This window comes from Lynx rufus, unplaced genomic scaffold, assembly GCF_022079265.1.
Source record: "Lynx rufus isolate CCGP_SWC_20201006 ecotype Redwood Valley unplaced genomic scaffold, mLynRuf1.p SCAF_2, whole genome shotgun sequence".
In the NCBI taxonomy this organism is placed as follows: domain Eukaryota; kingdom Metazoa; phylum Chordata; class Mammalia; order Carnivora; family Felidae; genus Lynx; species Lynx rufus.
The window spans coordinates 197,618,350-197,630,327 of record NW_025814834.1 but is presented as its reverse complement, the minus strand read 5'-3'; the positions used below and the strand labels follow the sequence as shown (position 1 = coordinate 197,630,327).

General features: G+C 49.9%; 1 non-coding gene and 1 pseudogene across 1 annotated transcript; one reads left to right on the top strand and one right to left on the bottom strand.

Annotated features, from left to right (window-relative positions):
- Positions 1–3,297: 3,297 nt before the first annotated feature.
- On the bottom strand, positions 3,298–3,404 carry LOC124516726 (U6 spliceosomal RNA). Its single transcript, XR_006963134.1, has one exon. It is a non-coding gene; the product is annotated as a U6 spliceosomal RNA (small nuclear RNA).
- A 5,243-nt stretch (positions 3,405–8,647) lies between these two features.
- LOC124514378 (epidermal growth factor-like protein 7) lies at positions 8,648–9,573 on the top strand (annotated as a pseudogene).
- The last annotated feature ends 2,405 nt before the right edge of the window (positions 9,574–11,978 follow it).

Genomic DNA, 11,978 nt, shown 5'->3' with positions numbered 1-11,978 from the left:
TCATGGGTGGCATTTACAACCTCGAGAAAGGTCCCCAGGAATAAGCCCTAAGAAACTTCAAAGTTTTGAGGTAAAACAGTGGAAGAGGAGCCAGCAAAGGAAACTGAGAAGCAGGGACTGTGAGAGGAGAAAAACCAGACAGGTGTGATGTCACAGACACCAAGATGAAATGTTGCGATTGTCAATTGTGACAACTGCTGCTGAGAAGTCAGGAAAGAAGAGAGAAGTGACCAATACCGTAAGGAGGGGGCATGTTTCTCCTCAAGTAAGGAGGTTTGCTACTGGATGGCTAAAACAACAATTAATTTCTATATATTCGTCAGAATAGGCTAGGCTCTGCTATGGTAACAAAGAACCCGAATGGCTCAACGGCTTAACCCAACAAAGGTTTATTTTTGTCACTCATGCAAAGCCTGATATGGCTCAAGGTGCTCTCCGGCATACCGATCCTCTACTCCACTGGGTAACTCAGAGATCCAGGTCACTTCTACAACCTCAATACAAGGCTTTCAGGATTGCCTCAGTAAGGGAAAGGTTGCTACATAGAAGGTAATGTACTGGCAATGAAAGACTTCAGCCTGGAAATGACCCTCATTACTTCCATTCAGACTATTAACCAGACCTTGTCACACAAGCCGAATCTAACGGCAAGGGAGGCTGGGAATTGTAGGGGGGAAGCCATGGACTATTTAGTAAGCCATATTATCAAAGCTACAGCTCCCTAGAGTTGTTTTTTACTCTGTCCTCAGTGCCAAATGTCCTGATCAGTGGCAGGGTCCCTTCAAGGAGATGTGTGCCTGTGGTGGGGATGAAGGGTAGAGAAGAGGCTGCCTTGTTCCTTGGGTCAGATTGTGTCTGAAGGAGACAGGGACTCCTGATTCCAGGCAGACCCAGACGGCTTTTAGTTGTTTCTCCCCACACAGCTGTCAGAATCCAAGCTTGCTGAAAAGCTCAACACTGAATGTTTGCTTGTCTTGGCACTGGCGTCCAAACAAACTCTGCCTCAGCTCAAAGCTGCCACCATCAGTGCTTTGGCAGAAAGCTGACCTCTCATAAATGCCATTGAACTTTGCAATGGCCCCATTCCTTTCCTACTGGGTTTTCTTCCCTCCTGGATCCATCACCCTTGAATCGAGGGACTAAAGCAATTCCTCCTACTTTTTTTTTTTTCCTGTGTCTCCACTTGGTGGAGACTGAGTAGTGACTCAGGGGGATGGCACGAGAGAAGGAAGGATTCTTACTCATTTTTCACTCATTCAGTAAACATTTATGATTCCTTGTGCTAGGCTGTTTGTCAGGCACTAGGATCATGGAGATGAAAAACAGAGCCTAATGAGGGTTGCAGACAGGAAAGCAGGTCATTGGGATACTAGGTGACAAAGACATGGACAGGCCAGAGGAGGGCAATGGCAAGCCTTGCTCGGGGTAGTCAGGGATGGCTTTCCGAGCAAGAGCCCTTTGAGCTGGGTCTCAAATGAGGAGTAGAGTAGGGAGTCGACACTTGTCAGTAGGGGAAAGGGCAGAGGGAGTCTGGAGGAAAGGCATAGGAGTACAAACACAGGATCAGTCTGACAAGTGTGGACAGCAGCGAATGACAAGAGTGGAGAATGTCCGAAAGGATGCGAGAGAGAAGAGAGAATGGAAAGCCTCTGTGTTATGACTCCATTGGATGCAAGGAAGAGAAACCCAACATGAACTAGCTGATACTAAAAGAGGAGGTTGACTCAGGCAATCCTTTGAGACAAGTACTACAGCAAAGGGGCCCAAGGACCCACTGCAACCAGGGAACCACCTGCACTCCTCCATCATTCATCTTTTCTTCTCTGCCTGGAAGCTCCTCCCCCTCCTCTTCCTCTTCCTCCTCCTTTTAACTGTGGTAAAGTATACATTACATAAAATCTACCATTTTTACCAATTTTTTTAGTGTTTATTTTTGAGAGAGAGAGCGAGCGAGCATGGTGGAGGGGGAGAGAGAGAGAGGGAGACAGAGGATCTGAAGGGGGCTTCAAGATGACAGCAGAGAGCCCGATGCGGGACTCGGACTCTCAAACCGTGAGATCATGACCTGAGCCAAAGTCGGACACTTAATGGACTAAGCCACCGAGCTGCCCTGCATTTTTACCAGTTTTATGTGTGCAGTTAGTGACATTAAGTATGTTCACGTTGTTTGTGCAACTTTTGTTACCATGCATCTCCAGAACTTTTTTATCTCTCAAACTGAAACCCTGTACCTATTAAACAGTAACCCTCTCATCTCCCTACTGTGGCTTTTCAGACCACTTTCCTCTCTAGGCTGGAACTGTGCCCAACAGCAATCCCCAGCTCATGCCTTCTAGCTCCCTCACCAGAGAGACGAGAAATTCTCTTCCCTTTGTTCCAAATCCCCAAAATCCCGCAGGAGGATTCTGACTGACCAGGCTTGGTCACATGCTCACTCACACCCTTGATCACAGGGAATGGGATGCCATGATTGATAGTTCCCACCTGGACCATATGTTAGGCCAGGGGAAGAGCAATTCTTGTTTTCCGAAGAAGGGAGGGGCCAAAAGTGACCAGGTGAAATATGAAACGTTTACCAGAGATAGGTTGGGGCCAGGTCACCAGAAGCCTTGAACACCAGGCTGAGGACCTCAGCTTTTATTCTGTTATGCAGCGGGGCATTGTGGGAACATTTTGATCAAGGAGAGCGATATGTACAATGAGGTTGGTCTGCGAAATCAGCTCTTTCTTGAGCCTCTATTTTTGACCTTTCTCTTGCCTTTCAAGGTTGCTCTGAAAGGTAATTTTTATTCAGATGTCACCTGAATACCAACTGGGCCCCAGCTCCTTCCCCTGGCCTCAGAAGTGACCCCTACTTCTTATGACCCCTACTTTTGGCAGTCCAATCTGGGTCACCTCCTGTCTCCTGGGTTTCCTGGCCCTTCCTCCCCACCTGCTTCAATGAATGGCCTCTCCATTCCCCTAGACGTTCTCCTGCCCCTGACCTGTCCTCCAACCCCCCAAGTCCAGTTAACCTCTAAAGTGTTTCTAGAACCTCTCTTGGCTTCAGGCCTCATTATTTCTCTTGCCTGGACTTTGGCCCCAGCTCCTCAGTTGGACTCTTTTGTAAAGCCACCAACTCATGCCAATCCCTTCTACAGTTCCCACTGTCAGCCTCATCTCCTTCCATGCCTCTTAGAATTGAGCTATTTGGCCTTTTTTTCCTAAGTAATCTCTACACCCAACATGGGGCTGGAACTCACAACCTGGAGAGCAACAGCCACAGGCTCTACCGACTGAGCCGGCCAAGCGCCCCTTAAAAATATGGGAGGCTTCACAAATTTGTGTGACATCCTTGTGCAAGGGGCCATCTAATCTTCTCTGTGCCATTCCAATTTTAGTATATATGCTGCCAAAACGAGCACCATTTGGCCTTCTTGATGCTATCTAGGCATGCCCAGAATTACCAAATTTTGCTTCCTTTGCAGATGCTGGTCCCTCTGCCTCTTACGCCCTTCCTGTCTCTCTTCACTTGGTGTAATGGCATGCATTCTTCCAGGCTCATTTCCATGGTCACAGCCCCCCTTTCTACAGTCAGCCCCACCACCCTCCCACCTTTGTGTCCCCAGGGCACGGTGTAGATAACTCTAGTATCACACCTATTACTAGGATGACCATATAATTTACTGTCCAAGCCCAGGACACTTTTGAGAACGAACGGGGACACTATTATTTTTTTTTATTTAATGTTTATTCATTTTTGAGAGAAAGAGTGCGTGCACTCAGGGGCAGGGAGGGTCAGAAAGAGAGGGAAACGGAGGACCCGAATCAGACTCTGTGCTGACAGCAGAGAGCCTGATGTGGGGCTTGAACTCACAAACCACGAGATCATGACCTGAGCCAAAGTCAGATACTTAGCCAACCGAGCCTCCCAGGAGCCTCAGGAATGCTATTATTATTATTTTTTTTATGTGTAATTATTTTTGAGAGAGACAGAGCGTGAGTGGGGGAGGGGCAGAGAGGAAGACAGAGAATCTGAAGCAGCCTCCGGGCTCTGAGATTTTAGCACAGAGCCTGACGTGGGGCTCCAACTCAAGAACCATGAGATCATGACCTGAGCCAAAGTCAGAAACTCAACCAACTGAGCCACCCACGTGCCCCCAGGAATGCTGTTATTAATTAACTGCCCTGGTTCAACGGGTGTCAACTGGTCTCTTTCAGGCAAAGAAGGAGGTATAGCCGCCCACCCATACCTGGCATTGTTGTAAAACCTGGCACTCAATGTTTTCATTTGTCTTGTTCATGTCTCTTAGATAGTATTATTATCCCCCATTTTTAAGATGAAAGGATGGAGCCTTTGAGAGAGAGGAGATTTGTGGTCACATAGCCAGAAGGAGACAAAGCTGGCCTGGGAAGCCAGATCATTAGATTCCAAACCCTGGACTCTTCTGACTCTAGAGGTCATTATATACCACCACACCTGACCCTTCCAATACCAGAGTCTTATTGTTGTTTAGGTTGGTCATGTGTGGTCCCCCTAAGATGAAAGGTAGAAATGGTGTCTTACTCGTCTTGTGCACTGGCCTAACATAGAGAAGGCCCCAGGGCACGTTTGTTACACAGATGACTTCTTGAGGATAGAACTGTGTGTCTCACCTTAAATTCTGTTGTCCCTTCCACGGCTAGTACCTAGCATGGGACTTGCCGTGCATCTATTCATTTAATAAAAATTTATGAAGCACCTAGTATGTGCCGGTACTGTGTTGGTGATACAGTGATGAGCAAAATGACAAGGTCCTTGTTCTCATGGAGCTTACTGTCCAACAGCAATCACACAAATAAACATACAGTATAAACTGGGATAAATCCTAAGGGAAAATACCCGGTTCTGAGGTTTAAGAAATATTTTGGAGGTAAATTTAATAGGTTTCGGTCATAAATTTGATGGGGGATAGCAAGATGGACACGGCTATTGGGTTTTTGCTTAAAACAGATGGCGAAACAAAGAAGGAGCAGTTCGGGAGAGACTGTGGTCGGTTTGGATGTGTGGGACTTGAGGTGTCTGTGGGATTTCTAAATTTTTTCTTTAATGTTTACTTATCATTTTTGAGAGAGAGACAAAACGTGAGCAGGGGAGGAGCAGAGAGAGAGGAAGACACAAAATCCGAAGCAGGCTCCAGGCTCTGGGCTGTCAGCACAGAGCTTGACGCGGGGATCGAATTCACGAACCCCGAGACCATGACCTGAGCCCAAGTCGGAGGCTCAACCAACTGAGCAACCCAGGCACCCCCTTTAAAAAAATTTTTTTTTAAATGTTTATTTATTATTTTAGAGAGAGAGACAAAGCGTGAGCAGGGGAGGAGCAGAGAGAAAGAGTGTCTGTGGGATTTCTATTTGAATCTTCCCCACTTCCAGCCAGGTTAACTGATTCGCCCAAAGCTGCAACATTGTGGCAAGTAACACAAACCTGCTTCAGCCAGTCCTCGCAAAGCTGGCCTCCAGGTAGCACGGTAGGAAAAGGGACAGATGGGGGAAGGCAGGAGAGACGCAGAGAAGGGATGTGTTCACTGAGACAATAATCAGACCTCCCAAGCTGCAGTGAGGATCTCGGCGAGAAGCCAGGGTCCTGGCAGCGGTTAACAGGACAGAGAGCCCGGGCCCCGCCCTACCCTGCTCGGCGCTGGGCCAGAGCATCCCCTGCGAGCCCGGACACGCAGGAGGGGCTGCTCCGTGCCTGGAAATCCGAGCAGCCGGGCAGGCAGGGCTGCGGAACCGCCAATCGGGCTGCGCCTGGTGGCGGCGCCACGTGACCGGCCTCCTTCCCCCACCCCCTTCTCCGGCCTTCCAGGGAAGACGGGCATCCCCGCCACCCCGCCGCCCCCGCCCCTCGCGTGCCGCAGCGGCGCGGGAGGGCGCGGAGGCGAGGGGCCGGGATTCCGCCGCAGTCCGCTGCGGCGCAGGGGAGGGGAGGGGGGGATAGACGAACGCGTTGCGGCCGCGGCGCCTGCAGTGTTTTGCGTCAAGGTCAGGCGTACCCGTTCCCGCGCAAGGCTGTCTCCAGAGTCCCTCCCTTGCCATCGTCCCAGCCATTCCCACCGCCGCTCCTGGCCGCAGCGTCCCGGGCCCTCCTGGATCACGGCCTCAGCCTCTCGCTGGGCTTTCTGGGGGGACATTCGGAGGGATGGGAGGGTTTCAGTCCATCCCGTTCATGAGCTGCCCAGCCCCTTTTCTCATATGCACACCCCATGCCGTGTCCCTGCTCTAAACCCCACGCTGGCTCCCAGTGTCCTGTAAGAGAGCATTAAGGCCCTACAGAACCAAGCCCCAGTTTAACCCTTTACAGCCCCCTAGCCCAGAGACCCAGTTCCTCCGGACCCCTTGCCCTTCCAGGAACAGTCACCGATTGCATACTTAAGTGACTACTGTTGCCGTATCTTCTGCCTAGGGTACCCTTTGCGAACCTAGCACATTTATAGACCCAATTTGATTGTAATAACGCAGTGGAGGGTGGAAACCGGTGCCGAAATGCCCTTTAACAAAGGTCACAAAGTTGAAAGCCTACAGGGATCAAGCAGAGAAATAAGGCCAGTGGGTGACAGCACAAGAAAAACCTGTCTAAAGGGCAGAGACTCTGCTCTCCATTCAGGCCAACATGCTCCTTGGGAGGAATGTGGGTCCTACGATGACCGATATTACGAGTTTACATGAAATGCCACAAATCCAGATTTTCATGTGTAATCTTTGAATTTTTAAGTGTTGATTTGATTTCTTAAGAACATCCCTGCGGGCCAGTTGCAGCTCATAGATCCTCAGCATGTGACTTCCTGTCCTAGAGAAGAGGATGGCTTTGGTTGGGAAAACACTTTGAAAAACTGTTGAAGGTGAAAGTTTGTTCTTGAAGCTCTGAGACACAGCTGCTGTGGAGGCAACAAGAAAGTGGACTAGGATTTGAATTTTTTCCTAAAACGACACTGGATGTTTTAAGCTACCGAGCACTCAAGAGAATCTACCGGAAACTGGAGGACTGGGTCTTGAAAATGGGGGAGGCAGGTCTGCAGCCAGCAGCTAGCCGGGGTCACCCACCCACCACCATCAACTACCAGGAATGATTGCAAACATTTTTTCCCTTCCTGTGGGGGCTATGAGAAGGTGGGAAAGGCACCCTGTGGTGCTTTACTCATGGGGGTGTCGTGGGTGGCTGGGTGAGGGAGAGATAGGAGGGAGAGCCAACCCTTCCAACCTCTATGGCTTCCCACAGTGGGATAATGCCCGGAATGGAAATTGGAGAGCTCCTTAGGAAGAGGGAATTGGAGACAATAGCCAAACTATGGCAGCTGTCCCAAGGCTGAAGGGCTGGGGACAACGGAAAAGGAAGCAGAAGAGAAGGCTGAGGCCATCTAGGGAACCAAGTTATTTTTAGTTCACCCAGAGGTTTTTTGTAACTATGATGTGATGCCCTTCTCGGTCTCCCATCCCTGGAAACCTTCAAAAAAGCCTCCTATACTCACTGAGGCTGCCTAGATTGGAATGGCAGTGGAAATAGTGGAAATAGTGGAGGGGGCCAAGTTTTACATCTATTTTGGTATAATGTTGACCAAAGACAGTACAGGCTGAAGCAGGCGCCGGGTCAGGAGAGATCAAGTGTCCCAGGAATTTGCAGTAATCTTGAAGAGGGTTTTGCAGTGGGTGCTTGGGCTCATCTTGTGAGGATCTCAAGGGGTCAGGCGGCCCCTGGCTCACCTCTAGGTTGCAATAATGAAGAACCAGCTACAATTCACCAAGTTCTTGCTTGTGCCCCTGTGCCACACATATGCATTATGTCTGTTATCTCTGCAGTGATTGTGTGAGAGAGTCATACTCTCCTATATGAGGCATTCCTCATAGTCCCCGTTTTACAGATGAAGAAATCAAGGCCCAGAGAAGTGAAGGGACTTGCCCAAAGCCACAGAGATTTAAAAAAAAAAAAAAAAAAGTGGACTGGATCTGCTCTCCAACTGATTGCCCCCCCCCCCCAAAAAGAAATTGTCCTCTTGTCTGGGGTTTTCATGGGCAGCACTTGCCGTGCAGAGTTATAAGTACCGTTTTGCCTTGCATGCCTGTCCTCTCGACTCATCTGTGAGGGGACAGGAGCCATGCTGCTAATTGACGTGCCTGGCACACAGTGGGTACTGAATACATAGTAAATCAGTTCATTTAAGGAAGGTCAAAAGCAGTGCCCTCAAGCCTCAAATCCCTGTGTCCTTGAGCCAGTCATACACCCTCTCTAGGCCTAGATGCCTTCTGTGGAATAGGAATTATATACAGACCTCACAGGATTATTGGTGGATTTACATGAGACCAAGTCATAGAATTTCTGGAAATTGCCATACAACCGGCAGCTGTTGCTGCTGCTAATGATGATGATGGTGGTGGTGACTGAGGAAGGAACAGGGAAGGAAACCAAGATCCAGAAGTTCCAGCACTGCATCAGCTCAGATGGGAAATTCTCAGGAGGGCCTGCCAGTGTGCAATTTCCAAGACTGCTGTGTCTTTATACGTTCATCATTGTTGGGAGACCTACTACGTGCCAATGGTTGATCTCATTTCAATAAACACTCTGGTTTTCAGTGTGCTCTCGGCTGGAGCGGCCGCCCTGAGGAGAAGGCCATCCCACCTGCAAACATGGGGCATGTGTGACTCCAGGGAGCTACTTCTGCTGTGGTTCTCCGTGCTGGCAGTGGGTGGCCCTGAGCATGTCTACCGGCCTGGCCACAGGGTGTGTGCCATCGGGGCTCCCAAGGGCCCCGAGTCGAGACTTTTGTGTAGCGAATGTACCAACCCTTCCTCACCACCTGTGACAGTTCTGAGCCTGCAGCACCTACTGGACCATCTACAGGACTGCCTACTGCCGCGGCCCTGGGCCAGCCTCCGCTGGGCTTCGCCACGCCTGCTGCCCTGGCTGGAAGAGGACCAGCAGTCTCCCCAGGGCCCGTGGAGCAGCAATATGCCAGCCGCTGTGGCAGAACGGGGGGAACTGTGTCCAGCCAGGCTGCTGTCACCGCCCTGCAGGATGGCAGGGCAACACCTGCCAGACAGACGTGGATGAATGCAGTGCTGGAGGGGGCACCTGTCCCCCGTGGTGTGTCAACACCGTGGGTAGTTACTGCTGCCAGTGTCGGGAAGGGCACGGCCCATCAGCAGATGGTGTGCTCTGTTTGCCCGAGAGAGGGACCCCCAGGGTAGCCCCGAACCCCACAACAGGAATGGACAGTGCGGTAGAGGAGGAGGAGGTGCGGCGGCTTCGGTCAAGGGTGGATGTGCTGGAGCAGAAGCTGTAGCTGTTGCTGGCCCCACTGTACAGCCTGGCCTTGAGGGCCCTCGAGCACAGGCAGCCTGAGCCCAGCAGCTTCCTGGCTCACCCCTTCCAGCAGCTGGACCGCATCGACCCTCTCTCTGAGTGAGCAGATCTCCTTCCTAGAGGAGCAGATGGGGTTCTGTTCCCGCAAGAAGGAGCTAGGACAGGCTTGGCCCAGGTCCCCGGCTCTGGCTACTGACAGCCCATGCCCACTGTGCTGGCCGGCACCCCTGCACGCCCACCAGTGGGCCCATGGCTGAGGGAAGGTACGAAGGTCCCGTCGGGGGGCACCTCTGATCTGTGTCAGAATAAAATGACGGCTCAGGGGAAAATAAAGCTCTGTGTTATTAAGAACAGATACTCAGTTATTTTCATTTTACAAGTGAGAAAATGAGGTTAGAGAGATGATGTGACTTCCCCAAAGGGAGCACAGCTGGAAAGTGGCAGAGGCAGGATTTGAACTTGGATCTGTGTGGCTCCAACAGTCTTTCCTCTGTTCACCAGAACATTTATCAAGCATCAACTAGGTGCTATGCCTCCTGCAGGGGCAGGGGATACAGGTCAAGGTGGGGAGGCAGACAACTCAGTAGACACTCACAATTCAGCATGATCATCTCTCTGCTGGGGGGATGGAGGTGATAGAAGAGGGGCTGTTGCCTTAGCCTTGCCTTTCTCTGGCCCATGGACCCCTGAGGCACAAACTTGCCAAACCTCTAAATCCCTCCACCCTAAAGTGAGGAGGAGGCACACCTTCATCCCTCCTCTCTGGGTAGAGGGGATTGTTGCAGTGGGGACCAGACAATAATCAACAGCCCTGTCCAAAAGAAATCACCCCACAACCAGCCTCTCCTCTGTCTCTGTATCTCTGTGTCTGTGTCTGTTTCAGTTTCTCTCTCTCTCTCTCTCTCTCTCTCTCTCTAACACAAACACACTCCATGGTGACAAGAGGTAGATGATGGGTTAATTCGGGTAGAACCAGTTTCTCCATCCTTCTGGCATGCCCTGTCTGGGTGGTCCTTGGCATTTGTTGCCTCCGCTCTAAATGCAAAGTGACAGGAAACTTGCATTTAAAACCCTGTGATACATGTATTAAAAAGAAATCAGGAAGAAAAGTTCGCCCAACCATCGATAGTGATTATCTCTGGGTAAAGTTACATGTAATCTCTATTTTCTTCTTTTTACTTATTTGCTTAAAACTTTTTTTTTTTTTTTTTTTTGGCCATGGACTATTTGTGTAATCAGTAAAAATAAAAATAAAATTATCCTCCATTTTAACAAGTCTGTGTGGCCTCACAGGTGTGGGAGAGGGTCTATTAGAAGCAATCTGACAAGGGGTTTTGCCCTGAGCACAGCCAGAGCTGAACAAGACAGCATAGAGGGCAGAGGGGAGGAAGTGAGAGGTCATCGAGGATTAAAAACAAGACCCACTGTTCCTGAGAGCTTGCTCTGAGCCTAGGTCCTTCCTGGCTCTTGATGTGCATAGCTCGTTTAACCCTCAAAGCCAGATTAGGAGTTAAGTTGTCGTTTCACAGCTGAGGAAACCAAGGATCCATTTTATATGAAAAGAAACCAAGATTCAGAGAGGTTCCATTCCTTGCCCAGGGACACACGGCTAGAAAGTGATAGAGGCAGGATTTGAACACAGATCTGTGTATTTTTAATTCTGGACTTAGAGGCCACTGCAAGCCCTCCCAATGGCATAGTGCTTTCATATTCCCAGCGCTTCACACGCGCGCACACACACACACACACACTCACATGTGCTCCCACATCCATGCTAGTACTGTGCAGAGAAGCAGGTGAATTGAAGATCATTGTCCCATTTTCCATGTGAGAAAATTAAGGACAGGGAGGGAGCTTGCTCATTGTAGTCAGCTGAGAAGTGGGTGAACTCCTGGAAGTCAGGCCTCCTTTCTCTTTTCTGGCAGTCCTCCTCCTCCTACTACCTTTTGCCAATTGCGGAGGCTTCCTTCTGGAAACAAATGACTCAAGGTAAATTGCTGACTGGACTTCCCCTTTCTTAAAACACAGGAAGCCTATGTTGTTTGCACTTGTGGGAGAACAATTTCAGGTCAGTTACAAAGTGGGTGGGGCCACATAGAGGATTGGGTCCTGCAGGGGCCTGGCTCCCTGCTACCTGAGCTGGCAAGAGATGTGGGGGGTTTTTCTTTCCTGGGGCTCATGTCAGTGTGTCTGCCAAAATTAGGTCTGAAGTTCCACCCCAAAAAGCTGACTGAACTATTATGGAATTTAGAAAAATGAGCCCAGTGGGTGCCTGAGTGACTCAGTCAGTTAGGTGTCGGACCTGGGCTCAGGTCATGATCTCATGGTTGGAGCCCTGTATGGGGCTCTCTGCTGTCAGCATGGAGCCCACTTCAGATCCTGTTTCCCTCTCTCTCTCTGCCCCTCCCCTGCTCTCTCCCTAAAAAATAAATAAACATTAAAAAAAAAAAAAAAAAGAAAAAGGAAAATGACCCAGGAGGAGAGGGGAGCATTAATAATAATAATAATAATAATAATAATGGTGATTATGATGATAGCTCAGGTTCATGGTACATTGACCTTTGTACCAGGCACTCTCCTAAGTGACTGACACATGTGAACTCACTCGAGCCTCATAACAGCCCTAGAAAGAAGATTCTATAGCTTTGGAACAAAAACCAAA